This window comes from Mchenga conophoros, linkage group LG3 (assembly GCF_057382185.1).
Source record: "Mchenga conophoros isolate Kocher_MC1m ecotype Shallow Benthic linkage group LG3, M_conophoros_male_GT1.1, whole genome shotgun sequence".
In the NCBI taxonomy this organism is placed as follows: Eukaryota; Metazoa; Chordata; class Actinopteri; order Cichliformes; family Cichlidae; genus Mchenga; species Mchenga conophoros.
In genome coordinates, this window is record NC_140528.1 from 71,746,608 (window position 1) to 71,762,124 (window position 15,517).

General features: G+C 40.2%; 1 protein-coding gene across 27 annotated transcripts in view; it reads left to right on the forward strand.

Moving 5' to 3' along the window:
* ptprda (protein tyrosine phosphatase receptor type Da) overlaps positions 1-15,517 on the forward strand; it is a 418,286-nt gene that overhangs the window by 212,126 nt on the left and 190,643 nt on the right. The window lies entirely within an intron of this gene.

Genomic DNA, 15,517 nt, shown 5'->3' on the forward strand with positions numbered 1-15,517 from the left:
TTTCATGGAATGGAACTGATACTGTTGCCATGACATTAAACCTACCAGGATGCAAAAGTTCCGAAAACATTATAAGATTGTGTAAAATGATTTGTCACTCCGCCCATTTCTGTCACAGTAAGAGGTTTGATGGTAAAGCTTGTGATCATGCTTACAACTGCCTGCTGTGCCTACACCGAGCATTGTTAGATTTAGCTTGTAATCCGTTACAATATTTTAATTGTTCTCATTTTGAAATTGTAATTTTATTAACTCATTTATGTACTTCAGCACTTGGCAAAGAATAACCTCGCCTTTACCCGCTTCCCACAACACGCGCTGTACATTTTCAAATGTCATTTATGTGACACTTGTAATACAAACATCCATAATGTTTTAACTAGGGGGGGAATTGCAACACGGATCTCAATCATTGTGAATTCAGGGCGCAGTCAGAAGAAAGGAAGGTCAGCACGGCTGAACTCTCCTTCCCACAAAACATGATTGTTTTATCAAACTTTGAAAACATGCTCATGATTACTGCTGCTGTGGCAAAACGTCAACAGAATACTGCGGAAAATGCTTTTCCCTGGGAAACTATAGCAGCATTTTCATCTTTTGGGAATAATTCGGCCTTATTTTATACATTTTACCAATGGTAGAGGTTAGGATTTGGACAAGTAGGAAAGTGGCTATTTGCACATAACTAATGTTTTAGAAACACATATACTTACACTCGTAATGTAATAATATAAAGACATCTGTAGATGAAATAGAAGTGTTGTTTTTCACTGTCAGTCTATGCGATTGCAGGGACCTTGGCATTTACTAAGTCTGCCATGTCATTGTCTGGAAAAGTGTTCAGGACCATGTACGAGGAGGAAAGTTTTAAATTTAAAATGTAATCAGCACAATCACCACAAGCAATCAGTTCCTCTTCATTTCACCTGATCGAGCCCCCTGCTAAAAGGAGGCTGTTAAATAGAGCATCTTATCAGGCCTGGATTAAGTTTTGACTTTGATTAACATCTGTAGTCTGAGTTTAGAATGTCAAAGTTCAACTTAAAGGGAGAGATAGACAATTTATATATACAAACATCCATAATATATATATATATATATATATATATATATATATATATATATATATATATATATATATATGTGTGTGTGTGTGTGTGTGTGTGTGTGTGTGTAAATTGTCTATCTCTCTTTTTATAAGGCACACTTTCTATCCTTTATTAAATACAATTGTTTATTTATTTTATTCCAGAGTTGCATGAGAATCATACAGTAAAGCTAAAGTGACATTAGCTTAAAACTGATTAGCTTAGTTTAGCATCAGATTTGTATAGTAGGTCAAAGGTCAGTTCGCCCTTTAGTAATAAAATCTACTCTAAAGAATACCGTTCAAAGCTGACTTTTTAAAATCATTTTTGTTGAATCATCACAAATACTGAAGTAATATTATATATGAGCAAAGAACTGAAGGGGAATTTTAAAGATGGCATGAGTGCATACAGAGAAAATGAGACAGATGTGACAATAGAAAAAAAACAACAACAACGACAAAACAAAACAAAAAAACTCCTCAAGATAAATCAGACATACATAGGCGACCGTGGCTCAGGGGGGTTGGGAATCGCATCTGTAACCGGAAGGTCGCCGGTTCGATCCCCGGGCTCTCTGTCCTGGTCGTTGTGTCTTTGGGCAAGACACTTCACCTACCGCCTACTGGTGTTGGCCAGAGGGGCTGATGGTGTAATATGGCAGCCTCGCTTCTGTCAGTCTGCCCCAGGGCAGCTGTGGCTACAACTGTAGCTGCCTCCACCAGTGTGTGAATGTGAGAGTGAATGAATAGTGGTATTGTAAAGTGCTTTGGGTGCCTTGAAAAGCGCTGTATAAATCCAATCCATTATTATTATATGTAAGACTGTCTGTGCAAATATGTTTGAGGACATTGGAAAGTTAACTCCATACAACACTTTCAATGACAGGCTTCTGTTTCAGACAATGAAAATGCAGAAGTGTACAAAAGCGTATACAAATAAATGCCCAGGTAATAAGGTGATAAGGGGAGGTTTAAGGTGAGTGTTAAAAAAAGTTTAAAAGAATGCAGAAAATCATATACTCAGAAAAATGAATTTAAAAGTGAATCAGTTCAGTCGGTAACCAAACAAACAGGATAATCAGTGGAAATGTACATAAAAAAGAGGCAAACTAATATAATTGGCAATTTATGTCAAATTTCTGAATTAACTAATGCCCACATTTTTGAATCCTTTGATTCTTTTAGTTATATATTAGTCTTAATCTCTTCCTTTTGTCTTTAACCCCCATTTAACCCATTTCCCATGTAACCCCCCCTCCGCAGGTGATTACACCCAGAACAGTGGAGGTGGAGAGAAGCACAGATATCAGATATAAGTGTTACTAAATAGTGTGTTGTTTTTCTTTTAAAAAACAAGCTGTGATTTTCGCTTTTTAGATCAGGACGGACTCGTTGAAATAACATATGGGAAACAGGAGCAGTAGGTCGCTGTTTCAGGGCTAGATGCTGGAATGGTCTCCAGTTTCTAACATCTTAATTTTTTTTTATTATTATTTGTATATAATAGCTGTCAAATGTCATGCACAAAATCTTAGAACAGTAATTTGTTTCATTCCGTACATGACTTAGAGGAAATTATGCATGTGATTTTTCTCAAGCAGTGAGAAATGTCTGCATGCATGCTGAGCCATCAGAATGAATTCTTTGTAGCTGAGGAATCTGCCGGCTTCAGAGCTCTGTGTGTTTCTTGAGCAGTGGGCATGTTTGAAAGGCCGGCTGCAGTCTGCCCACCCAATCACAAGTTAGAAATAGTCATTTTCTTTCCTACTTTTCCATTGTTGGTACTTGTTTTTTCTTAACTTTTAACTGGTTGGGCAAGTGGCATTAAAGCAACAAAGACAAACTTTCAATTAATGTAATTCCCTTATTTACTGGAGATGTATATTTGTAAGGGTATTATAATTTATACACATTTCTTTATCTTCCAAACTTCAGGGCATAAATTTGTCCGTTTTGCATCACAGGACTAATTTCCAGGATAATTACTTGTGAAAAAAATGACTCGACAGTCTTAAGAAAATTAGATTTACTCGATTTGCAAATAAATAAAAACAATGGGGTTCAGATAAATCCCCTTTTTGGCATTGTCCAAATTTCATTACGAAAGCCACCACAAGCTGCACTGACTGACCAGCTTTGAACATTTTGTGAATTTCAATGTCACTACAGCTGAGCTCATTTGGGAAAAGGCGAACCAAGCACACGCACAGGCTATATCCAGACATAATAAACTGTCGCCCTGTTCACAGAGGCGTGGAAAGGAGAGAACACCTCCCCAGCACATCCTCAGACACATCTGTGCCCATGCCCCTAAAATTATGTTTCTTTTGCAGTGGAAATAGGTCAGCCGTGAATACCTGGCTCCTTCTATCTCAAAAAACCCTTTAACACACTTAATTAAGAACGTAACTGTGTGGATTTTTGAGTGTGAGAGAAGTGGACTGTTTTGTTTGTTTGTGAACTTTTTGACATGCTGAGAAGATGTGCGACTGATATGTGAAAGGAGGGGATGCGTTTCGGAGACATGAAATATTTCCGTAAATCTGAACATTTTACAAGCGGCTTTGTTAGGAACTGCAAAGGCACAATAATGGAAACTTGGCCCTCATTTAGACACTGAATCATTCAGATTGCACCACTGTGATTGCTTAATTAAATGCTCGACTGTGTAATGACTTTGCTTGAGAGGGAATTAAATGTCTAAATGCTGCAGAATCTGCGTTGAGCTGAATAGAAATCAATGGGACACGGTGCAGGAACCGAAGGTGTTTTCCGACTTGTTTAGGGTGAATGTTTGGTATTGATGCCATCCCTCAGTCACTCAGTCAAAAGCTCATTCCTCTAAGTCCACAGCATTGATTGCTGGCATACAAACAGTGTGCTTACTTGGTGCTTTCTTGTGAGATCGAGGAAGTCTATTACTTACATGTCTTCAGCCTGCTGTGTGTAATAGTGGATCTACTGTACAATCGTCCAGTGATTAGGGGGCTGTAAGATTACAAGAAATCAATAACGATACATATTAAAAGAAATTTACCACATCTGCTGCATTTCAAACGCAGCCCCAGTGGTCCCTGTCCGTGTCTGTTTACGTTACGATCACGTTTCAAGCTGGTTTGAGTTCATAGTGTATGTTATTCCTCGCTGGCTATTAAAACAGGGCCGCATTTTTCTCTCAAAATAACTTTCAGAGTCCAAAATTATCACTCGTCCGGCATATTTTCAGAGTGTTCTACTACAAAAGCCCAAAGGCAAACATTAAAACCCATCCCACATGGAAATAGTTCTTGAAAGGAGTGCAGCCCAGCTAATCTCACAAATATTTGATTGAACCAAAGACCTTTAGAAACCGCCGAAGCTGCGAAGGGCATACAACTCCTAAAATGACAACCGATTATCAAACTGCCTCTGGCTCGAGACACTGTAATCCCCCAGATGTTGCAGTCTATGAAATACGAGAGTCTGAATTAGATTTCTCAAACAATGTCGGCTTGTCTGCATTCGTAAACCCTCAGCATTTAAGTCACAAAATTAAGTTGACCCCGTCGGAAAGCTTAAGGACATGTAACAAAGCCCCCGGCAGTCTTATTACTTCATCTGCTTTGATCTCATCTACTCTGTGTAATAAGTTCCCACTCTAGCAAGACCACTGGGGCTAATAAGGGTTTTTATCTGCTTTTTGATATTAGATATTAACACCTCATCAAAGTTAAGCCAGCTGTAGGCTCTAGTCGTGCCTCCAAATTTACATTAGCCTAACAATGTCTCTGAAGGAAATCTTATCAAATTCAAATTAAGGGCGAGTTGAATAGCCAGAAGGAAACTGCTACCCATCACTCAAGGAACAAGTCGTTTGGTTCTGCACAAGCAGGCTTTGGAAATCACTGGACAGTAGGTTTATTTTTTGGTACGAGAACGTTAATACTTTAAAATCGCCCCTCACAATCCCGAATCAAAACTGCACGCATTTGCAGCGAATGAATGATGAATGTTTAGCCGGCAGGAATGAAAATAGGTCTGACTGACACAATCAGGATTTGCTGATTGAGAACTCCATAAATAGCGTCTCTAGTCAGCCAGCCTTTGTGATCTTTACCTGAAGGAGGTAGATGTTCGTAGCGCGTGTGTTGTTTTTGATGTTATCATCAGATACTCGGTGCAGGTTGTAACCCAGTGGTTGGTTGGAATCACCCGTGAAGCCGAACGCACTTACGTAAACATCTGTCGTCAATCCTCGCCATTCCTGAACGGCATACCCAAGTGAAGACAAGCGTATAGCTTTTTTTTTCGTGTGTGACGAAAGAAGAACAAAACACTAGAATCGAAGTTATTTTAGAGGCCTTACTTCTTCAAACATTTGTCAAGGTAAACCCTGTATCTAGGGAGAGAGAGAGAGTGCAAAGGTTTCAGAATTCTTATCATCCCTTGTGGCATCCTTTGTCAGGTTGTATGAAAAAAAAAAGAAATATTAACTGGAAAATATAGCTCGGAGAGATAGAAAATAAATTACTTCAGTGTGGCAAGGAAAAGAAGATTGTGAGATTTATCAAGTCAAGATGGAAATGCCTGCTAAGTCTGTGCCCCTACCTTGAAAAATTAAAGGAAAAAAAGCATTAAATGCCTTCGAGTACATTGTGATGTAAAGGCATGCATGTGCGCCTGCAAAGATGTAGCGTGTGGAATTTGTTGTTTGAATGTGATGGCGTTGCATGTGGCAACAGATCATACAGAAGATTCAGCTAACACATACGAACACGCAGGGAGGGTATCCAAAATAATCCAAGCTGTACTCCCGTCTTTTAACACTTAACAGATTTGGTGTAAAACAGCTTGACTGGCAAAATCTATAATTGTACAGATAAGTGAACATGTTAGCTAGATAAAGGTTAAACTATCAGGGATATGTTCTCCATCCGTCTAAAGCCAATTTTACACATTCAGCTCAAGCAACAGAGGGTGGGAAAAAAGGAGGTTTAAAAAAAACTGGCAAGTCAATATTGATTGATCTGGAGCCTTAGCAATTACCTCCATGTGCAGAAGACCATGTTAAGGTCAGTATTATCTTAGCTCATTTTATGGGTCAGTGCTCTGGCTTTAGCTGAAATAAATTAATGGGGTAAACACTTTAGCTCACCTTGATGAAATGGATGAAGTGGAAAAGCTTTGCATAGGTGGGAGGTACAGTGCTGCGGAGTGACCCTTGATATTTTCCCGAACGCCCATAGGTCGTAAAATCCCAGCATTAAATAACACTGACTACCCAGCGATGAAACCATAAGGCCAATAATGCACTGTTAAGAAGCAGTGGAGCTATTAAATTAATCTCGTTTACGGGTTAACCAAACCCATTCGCTTGAATGGATAGATGTCCTACGGAATAAATAAAAGCGGTTACAACAGTGATTTTCATGAATGAATTTCTTCACATCTGGGAGATTTTTTTTTTTTTTAATTAAATGAAAAACATTGTGGAGAATACCAGGAGAAATTAACCTTGTATGTATATATATTTATGTCTATATATATTAATTTGCATATATTTACTGCATCAGGCATTTTTTTCTTTTTTCTTTTTTGCAGTTTATTTCTTAAAAATGTATCAGGCAATTTATTTATTTCATTTTTTCGGTGGGAAAAGAAAAGTCACACTGATGATATACAGGGAGTGCAGAATTATTAGGCAAATGAGTATTTTGTCCACATCATCCTCTTCATGCATGTTGTCTTACTCCAAGCTGTATAGGCTCAAAAGCCTACTACCAATTAAGCATATTAGGTGATGTGCATCTCTGTAATGAGAAGGGGTGTCAACACCCTATATCAGGTGTGCATAATTATTAGGCAACGTCCTTTCCTTTGGCAAAATGGATCAAAAGAAGGACTTGACAGGCTCAGAAAAGTCAAAAATAGTGAGATATCTTGCAGAGGGATGCAGCAGTCTCAAAATTGCAAAGCTTCTGAAGCGTGATCATCGAACAATCAAGCGTTTCATTCAAAATAGTCAACAGGGTTGCAAGAAGCGTGTGGAAAAACCAAGGCGCAAAATAACTGCCCATGAACTGAGAAAAGTCAAGCGTGCAGCTGCCAAGATGCCACTTGCCACCAGTTTGGCCATATTTCAGAGCTGCAACATCACTGGAGTGCCCAAAAGCACAAGGTGTGCAATACTCAGAGACATGGCCAAGGTAAGAAAGGCTGAAAGACGACCACCACTGAACAAGACACACAAGCTGAAACGTCAAGACTGGGCCAAGAAATATCTCAAGACTGCTTTTTCTAAGGTTTTATGGACTGATGAAATGAGAGTGAGTCTTGATGGGCCAGATGGATGGGCCCGTGGCTGGATTGGTAAAGGGCAGAGAGCTCCAGTCCGACTCAGACGCCAGCAAGGTGGAGGTGGAGTACTGGTTTGGGCTGGTATCATCAAAGATGAGCCTGTGGGGCCTTTTCGGGTTGAGGATGGAGTCAAGCTCAACTCCCAGTCCTACTGCCAGTTTCTGGAAGACACCTTCTTCAAGCAGTGGTACAGGAAGAAGTCTGCATCCTTCAAGAAAAACATGATTTTCATGCAGGACAATGCTCCATCACACACGTCCAAGTACTCCACAGCGTGGCTGGCAAGAAAGGGTATAAAAGAAGAAAAACTAATGACATGGCCTCCTTGTTCACCTGATCTGAACCCCATTGAGAACCTGTGGTCCATCATCAAATGTGAGATTTACAAGGAGGGAAAACAGTACACCTCTCTGAACAGTGTCTGGGAGGCTGTGGTTGCTGCTGCACGCAATGCTGATGGTGAACAGATCAAAACACTGACAGAATCCATGGATGGCAGGCTTTTGAGTGTCCTTGCAAAGAAAGGTGGCTATATTGGTCGCTGATTTGTTTTTGTTTTGTTTTTGAATGTCAGAAATGTATATTTGTGAATGTGGAGATGTTATATTGGTTTCACTGGTAAAAATAAATAATTGAAATGGGTATATATTTGTTTTTTGTTAAGTTGCCTAATAATTATGCACAGTAATAGTCACCTGCACACACAGATATCCCCCTAAAATAGCTCAAACTAAAAACAAACTACAAACTACTTCCAAAAACATTCAGCTTTGATATTAATGAGTTTTTTGGGTTCATTGAGAACATGGTTGTTGTTCAATAATAAAATTATCCCTCAAAAATACAACTTGCCTAATAATTCTGCACTCCCTGTAGAAGTCTCAAAAACTCATGCATGTTTTAACCCAGCGGTCCCCACCCCCGGGCCACAGACCGAGTCGTTTGGTACCGGGTCGCGAGAGTTGAGACTCCAGTGTGAAATTTATGGTTTTCAGGGTTCTTACGTTATTTTACGTTTTGTTTTTTTAATCGTTAACTCGTTTACCCTGGGTCTTTTCCCCGTGTGTTATGAATAAATCTTTCTTTTGTTACAGGTTCTGGTTTTATTTTGTTGCATTTATCCGCGACACCTTAAAGGCCGGTCCGTGAAAATATTGTCAGACATAAACCGGGCGCAAAAAAGGTTGGCGACCGCTGTTTAACCCATGTATATAAGGGTTAAAACAACTACGGGACACAGTGTGCTTCCTATTTCTCCTCTTTACTCTTGAAAGCCTCCTTGGAGTAACCCTTGAAGCTCTTTTACCAACTGTGTGGTGTCTGTTGTTTTTCAGGCCTGCTTATATAAAAACAGGACATGAGTAAGCATGAGAAGTTAGTGAGGGTGGTCTCTGCCTATGCATTTTCTCTTATAACTCCTGCCAAGTGAAATCGCCAGTATACTGATGGTAGTATAAAGCAAGTACTTCACGGCCGTGTCAACCACTCTAGTAACATTCATATGCTGTGCATTTCTTTTATGCATCGCTGTTGCCAAAGGCTGCCATTATCAATTCAAACTAGGCAAACAGCAACGAGTAGCCCACTGCACAGCACGACTGTAGCACTCTCAATCCTTTATAATAGCAGAGTCCTCAATTTTGCATGTTATTTCTTGACACCTGTGTGTATTTAACTGTAGGGAACGGAGAGCGTTATCACTCAGCCAAACGCGTCACCTTTGTATTGGAATTCTGCTCTGGCCTTCGGGCCGACTCAAGAACACAACAGAGCTGTTTGTAAGTCCAAAATAAATTCAATTTCCAATGCAGTGATCTCCTTAATGAAAAGTCAATGCCCCTCACTCATTGGCAAGCTCCCATGGGGACGGCGAGAAAGATGAATTTATCAACAGGCTAGAGACTGCGCCCTAGGGGACACCCACCCCCTTACGATCAAACAGAATACGACTGCGTGTGTCCGACCGCTCTTCCATTATTACCCAGCTCCTGCTTTTAATGTGATCTGACGAAGGAGCGATGACAGTATTGATCTGGCCAAAGTGCTATTTATGTACTCACAAATCCTGTAATCAGTGATTACAAAAGCACTCTACCATTGCGGCTAGCTCGTTCTCAATTTGTTAAGTGCACATTGTGACATTTTGCTCGTGTCATATGCATGCAGGGTTGTCTTAACGTGCCTGTTTTTCAGCCTTTCCTCAGTGAAACGTTAGCATGCAAGCTCCCGCCACACGTCTTCAAATCAAATCAGGCTGTATTTCTGGACAGACATCTAAACATGAACCTGATTTTACTTTGGAGCGTCCCCTTCATCTGCAGCATAGATTCATTTCTTTATTTATTTTCTTGCCATTTTTTTAACTGAAACACCGCATTGTTGCGCTGCATTCCTGTGAACGCTTCAGAAGTTTCTGATTATTAATAACACCGTGTCTTGTCAGCAGCATAACCTCCCGATAAGTAAAGGGTGGGGGGAGGGGGACATGAGGTTGTTGTCATGGCGTATGGTTAACAGTATTATAGATAAGCTTTAATCCCCCGCTCGGCTCACTGTAATGCATAGCAAAAGTGATGGAAGCGGAGAACATGCACATGTGTAAACATCAGCCGCCGAAGGAGCGGCGTGCTGAAATGACACAGCAGAGAGAGAGAGGAGCACGCAGCGCGCCGCTTGCTTACAACGGCGAGGTAATTCATGCTCATCAAAGTCATCACTCCATAAGCGCAGCTCTTGTGAGCCTTTCACTCACATGAGGTGCAACAGTAAATCATGTGTAGTGAGCATGACCACATTCTGCCCCTCTGCTACACATTCATGAATAAAACTCAAATATGGATCATTGTTGACCTCATGCGTTTAGGACGGGACCTCCATCCGTACTGTGGCGTCTCATCCCAAAATTGGGACTAGAACAGGGTGGGGGTGGGGGGAATCAAATATCAAACATATCTTAATCTGCATTTATGTAGTCAGTAATTGGTGCTAATTTTCAAACATTTACAGTTTTGATGGGTAAGCCCTAATTTTGTTGGATTTTGCATTGATGATTAATTGTGGATGAAGCAAAGATAAGGTATCATCATAGTTATAGTATGCCTCGGGGTTTTCTTTATTTATGGATACGGGATGGTTTAAAAAATAGATATATATAGCTCACAGAATCCAGCTGACATGGGCATCAGCAGCCAGACAAAAATGATATAGAAACAGGATAAACAGCTGATTAAATCCTAAATTTAGCCTTTTTTTCTGTCTTGGTTCCTTGATTAGAGACTTTAGCTTTTAGCTAAACAACATTAAAATTGGATCGTATGACGTTCAGGGGGAGAAAAAAAACATAGCACATTTAAATGCGCGACGTCAATGATATAGAAAATTAGTTCCAACGACTGTTGTCGATTTTTCTCGGAATAATGCAAGGCATAATTTGGAAAGATAAAAAAAACAGAAAGTAATTTCGTGGAAAAACGAAACAAATTAAAAAAGTGCGGATTATTCCCCCAAATTAGCCCGTTACTTGCAGAAGGCTGTTATTGAGATAAAGTGTAGAACACTGAGCTTGTAGCATTATCGTCTGTTTCTGGTTTATTCAGAATGACAGAAAGTATCGCGTGCATTTTTAGCAACCGTTGGCCTTCATTTTTGTGTTTGTTGGTTTTATTATCCTCGAAAAGTTGTTATATTTAACACCTGTGTGTGACATTTGGCTTAACACGCGCACGCTTGCACCCACTGCAAACAGATAATACGCGGCTGTAATAGTGTGCATGGAGATGGCTTGAAGACGGTTCGTGCAGCTTAATGCAGTCCACCAATGGAAATGTTCTTAATGTATAATTATAAGAAACTGTTGTAGATACAGAATTTTTGATGCATGCCTGTGAATGTGCTACACAGTGTATGTAACCTGTTTTTTTTTTTTTAAATGGAATATTACGGTATCTTCATATTCCCGGGGGAAATGCAATCTATTGAGACTCTAATTTATTGGATCCCTCACTGATAGAGGATCTCTGTTCATCTCAGTCCTCATTGTGTGAGTCTCTCTCTCTCTAATGTGGCTGTACTGCCCATAAACAGACATTGAGTGATTAGTGCTGTTCTGCCATTGACATCATTTGCATTTTAATAGACCATAATTACAACTCAGGGAAAATAAATTGCAGTTTGAAGAATGTTTGAATTACTCCAAGTCCCCGGCTCGTCTTGCGAGATAGCAGCGAGCATATGCAGGGGCTGCTCGGATAGTTAATGTCAGGTTCAGAAATGTACAGAGAAGCAGGACTGCAAAACCGAAAAGAACGGAGGAGGATGTCGCGCTAATGGCGTTTATAACATAAGTGATTTTGAGATGCTTCCCGCGACGAGCCTTCGAAATCCAGTGAAATCTAGGTGAATTTTACGGGGGTCGGTTTTAGGATATATCACTGCGCAAACAGCCGTTGATAGATGCGCGACTGTTTCTGAAGTCAAATCTCTGAGTGCTCAGATACAGAACGGGTCTCTAATCGCAAAGCCACCCTGCCAGCCTCCTGTAGTTCCCTGGCTTCTCATTAATGCCTGTGATAATTGCAGTTTGTCCGTTTAATATCCCCCCCGGTCTGTCTTATCGCCACACCTCACCTGCTGAGATGTGACACCTTCCCAGGATTTGCCGAGGGATGTCTAACCCTGGCAGTTAAAGCCCGTGTGACCCTGTAAGCAAGAGTGACAACACAATAATACTCCCCGCGTCTAATCTTTCATTGGTGGATTATCAGATTAGAGGCCCCAGTTGTTTATGGGTGCTGTGACTATCGAAAAAGTTGATCTGTCAAGTTTATCTTACACTTGTCGTATCAAGGCTGTGTTGGTCCATACAGTTGGCTGTGGATGGAAGATAAGGCCAACGCAGCTGAATGAAACCTTTGGAAAATGAGAAACAAGGCTTTTGGTTTTTTTACCTCGACAACGGCGCACTTTATCTAGTTTAGGAAATGGACCCCTGCAAAAGCATTACGCCGCCTTTTGGATTCACTAGAGTTCGTTGACCTCTTTAGTGTGACACAGCTGCCCTTTCTTTATTTCCAAACACATATCAGAAATCATCCATCAGTTTAACGCTCAGGTTAGTGGTGTGGAATCACAAGTTTCCAAGAGGACATAATCCGTCCTCTTTCAAGCTGCCTCTTTGTGGCATTTCAAAGACTTGAACTGATATAGGTTCCCTATCAATCAGCTGTTTTGGCAAGTAACAGAGTGGTGGAAGTCCATTGTGTAACCTTTGGATGTGGTTCACTAATTCAGGCTAACTGTTTTCTTTCCATCACAAAGTGGGGACTCTGAAGGTTATTGGCTCTTCAAGCAGGACTGTCACAAGGAATCTATGAATAACAGATTCGAGATCACTATCCTTTTTAATCTGCTCTTATCGGATTTGCAAGCTAGGGTGTAAATGTTTTGACATCACCTCTGGTAGGATGGGAAGTGGAATTTCAAATTACCAAAGAAACATCTTCATTTGAGCAGAATAAAAAAAAAAAAACCTTGATGATAGTTAAATATTCTGATGGTTTAAAGCAAATTCGATTCACCAAGGCATTATTTTATATACAGCGGATTTATGATAAGGTGAATATTCCAGTATTCATTACCCAAAGTGTAAAAGCTAGCACTGGCACAAAACTCAAGGCCTTATGTACTGTATTTCAATGTATATTTGGGTGGTGTCATGGTCCTCGGTGACCCAGTTTTTTTGTGTTTTAAATTATTGATAGTCTTTGATTTCATTATTATTTATAATTTTTAGTCTCTTGGTTTCTGTCTCTGTGCTCTTCTTAAGTTTCATGTGCCCTTTCTCCCCAGTCAGTCATGTCTCAGGGTCAAGTCTGTGTCTTTGTGAGTGTCTCTTGTTTCCTGTTTTACTTTGATAGTCTCGTGTGCTACGTTTTGCTTCCCCCAGTCTCGTTGTTTGTGATTGCTCCCGGCTGTGCTCTCCTCCTGTGTCTTACTCCCTCTTTATCCCTCTGTCGATTCAAACCCTCTGCCTTCCTCCGTTTGTTGCTGGATCGTCTGCGTACCTCCCACTGCATTTCAGGCATCAGTGTTCTGTATTCCACGTCTCAGGTCTTTAGTTTCTTTATTCTAGTTTTATTTTTTTTAGGTTTTCCCAGTTTAAAATTTTGCTAGTTTAGTCTTTGTCTCCTTTTGCTTTTGTTTGTGTTCTGCTCTGCCGAAATAAAGGCTCGCTCTCAGTTCAAGTCCGTCATCAGTGTCTCACACATCTGCCATAGCGGATGTGATAGGTGGCCCAAGACTTTTGCACACTATCACCTGTATGAAAGCAAGGTTGCCAGGCACGTGTTATTTTGCAGTTAAATTGTTGTCCTGCAAGAGCCGCATCACTAATTGTGGAGGAATTTATATCAGAGATTACAAATGTAAGTAGCTAATGTGAATTTCTTATTATCACAAACGACTGCTTCGACTGCAGGCTGATAGCAGATTGAATGACTATCTGGCTGCCTTGTTACTTTTCTATCACTGTTTTGATGCATGTATGTGGCTTCGACAATAATTTGAAAGACAACAAGATCTCAAGTTCGTTGCACACAGTCAACAAAGTTTTCCCGAGTGTGACACGACTTTGGTCTAGCACCACAAGCTAATACATCGTATTCTTTTCAAAGCTTTAGGAGCATGAATGATCCACGATTCATTGTTCTAAAAATGTTTTGAATTTTTCACTTTAACACTTTGGTAAAGACTGAAATATCTTCACAGTTAATGTTTATTAATAACAAATTAGCAATTAACTCTAAAAGCTGGCACCAAGGGGGAAAAAAGAGATCAAGGGTCTTTAAATCTTTCATTGGCGCCCTTAAAGACTTGGTATTTAAATCAGCTTTAATTTGAATTTGTGTTCAAAACTTGTTTAACTTAAACTGGGAGAGGTTGAACTCCACGTTATAGCTCATAGAAGCAGTGTCGTGTGTTTTTTAGTGGAAAAAAAACACATCCAGATTCATTTTACAGCTTTTGCAGATTCAGCTGTATCAGCTATACCCTCAGTCACCGTGTGTGGTGAATCACAGTTATCAAGCAGTGGCTTAAGTATTTAGGACTACTTGTCGCCACAACTGTGAATGATTGAAAGGGCCTTTGAGAATTGCGATAAAGTGCCAAACAGGGTTAGTTCAAATTTATATGTATAATCACTAGTCTTATATTTTAGACCAGTAACAGCAGAACACTCTCCTAAAGGGATAATAATAATTCCTCTGTCCCATTCCCATCGTATTTATGGCACAGCACACTGGTTTGTCATTCGCAGCCAGTGTGATTATTCACCTGGCGAGCATATTATTCTAGCAAATACCACAGCTATAAAAATTCTTCATATTTCATTCCAGGGGTTTGATGAGAATGCGCTGAATCCCATTTTCCAAAATATTGGGTATTCTGTGCAACAAGAATATGGCTTCCCTGATTACATTATGCCTCTGAGCTGTGTTTAGCCAAATGTGCATGACTTGCAAGTAAAATGTACAATAGACTGCTGCTGGTGTGTCATATTAAGAAAAAAAAGATGGAAATGAGGCAGAACATAGAGGTCTGCTTTCATCAGACTTCCTACATTTAAATGAAATCCTCTAAGTTGATTTTTTTCCATCCCTGGAAATTAAAACTGAGCTGAGTTCACATCTGCTCGGTTGCAACAGAGTGACAGCAGGTTGTTAAAATAGTCGAAGGTCGAAAATGACTGAGTCTTAACTCTGTGTTTCAGCGTTTTGGATATTGAATCAACTTCTTAAGCTTCGCAGAATTGTCTCTTTAGTCGCAGTGGTGTATTCCCATTTTCTCTTTGTGTATTTATTCTCGCAGGTCTTAATTCAACATGCATGCACAGACACGCAAAGTCCAAGATAAAAACTGTGTTTCCCCTCACAAACGGAGTCTTTTTCCTGCTTCTAAAAGCGACACGTTTGATCTTGAAGAATAAAAATCGTTGTTTGATGCTAAAGCGAAAGGACCCGGCCACGACTAGAGGCAGTGTGCCGCACAGATGTCCGCCACATGGAGTGGACGCATCTCATTTGTTGCACTTTG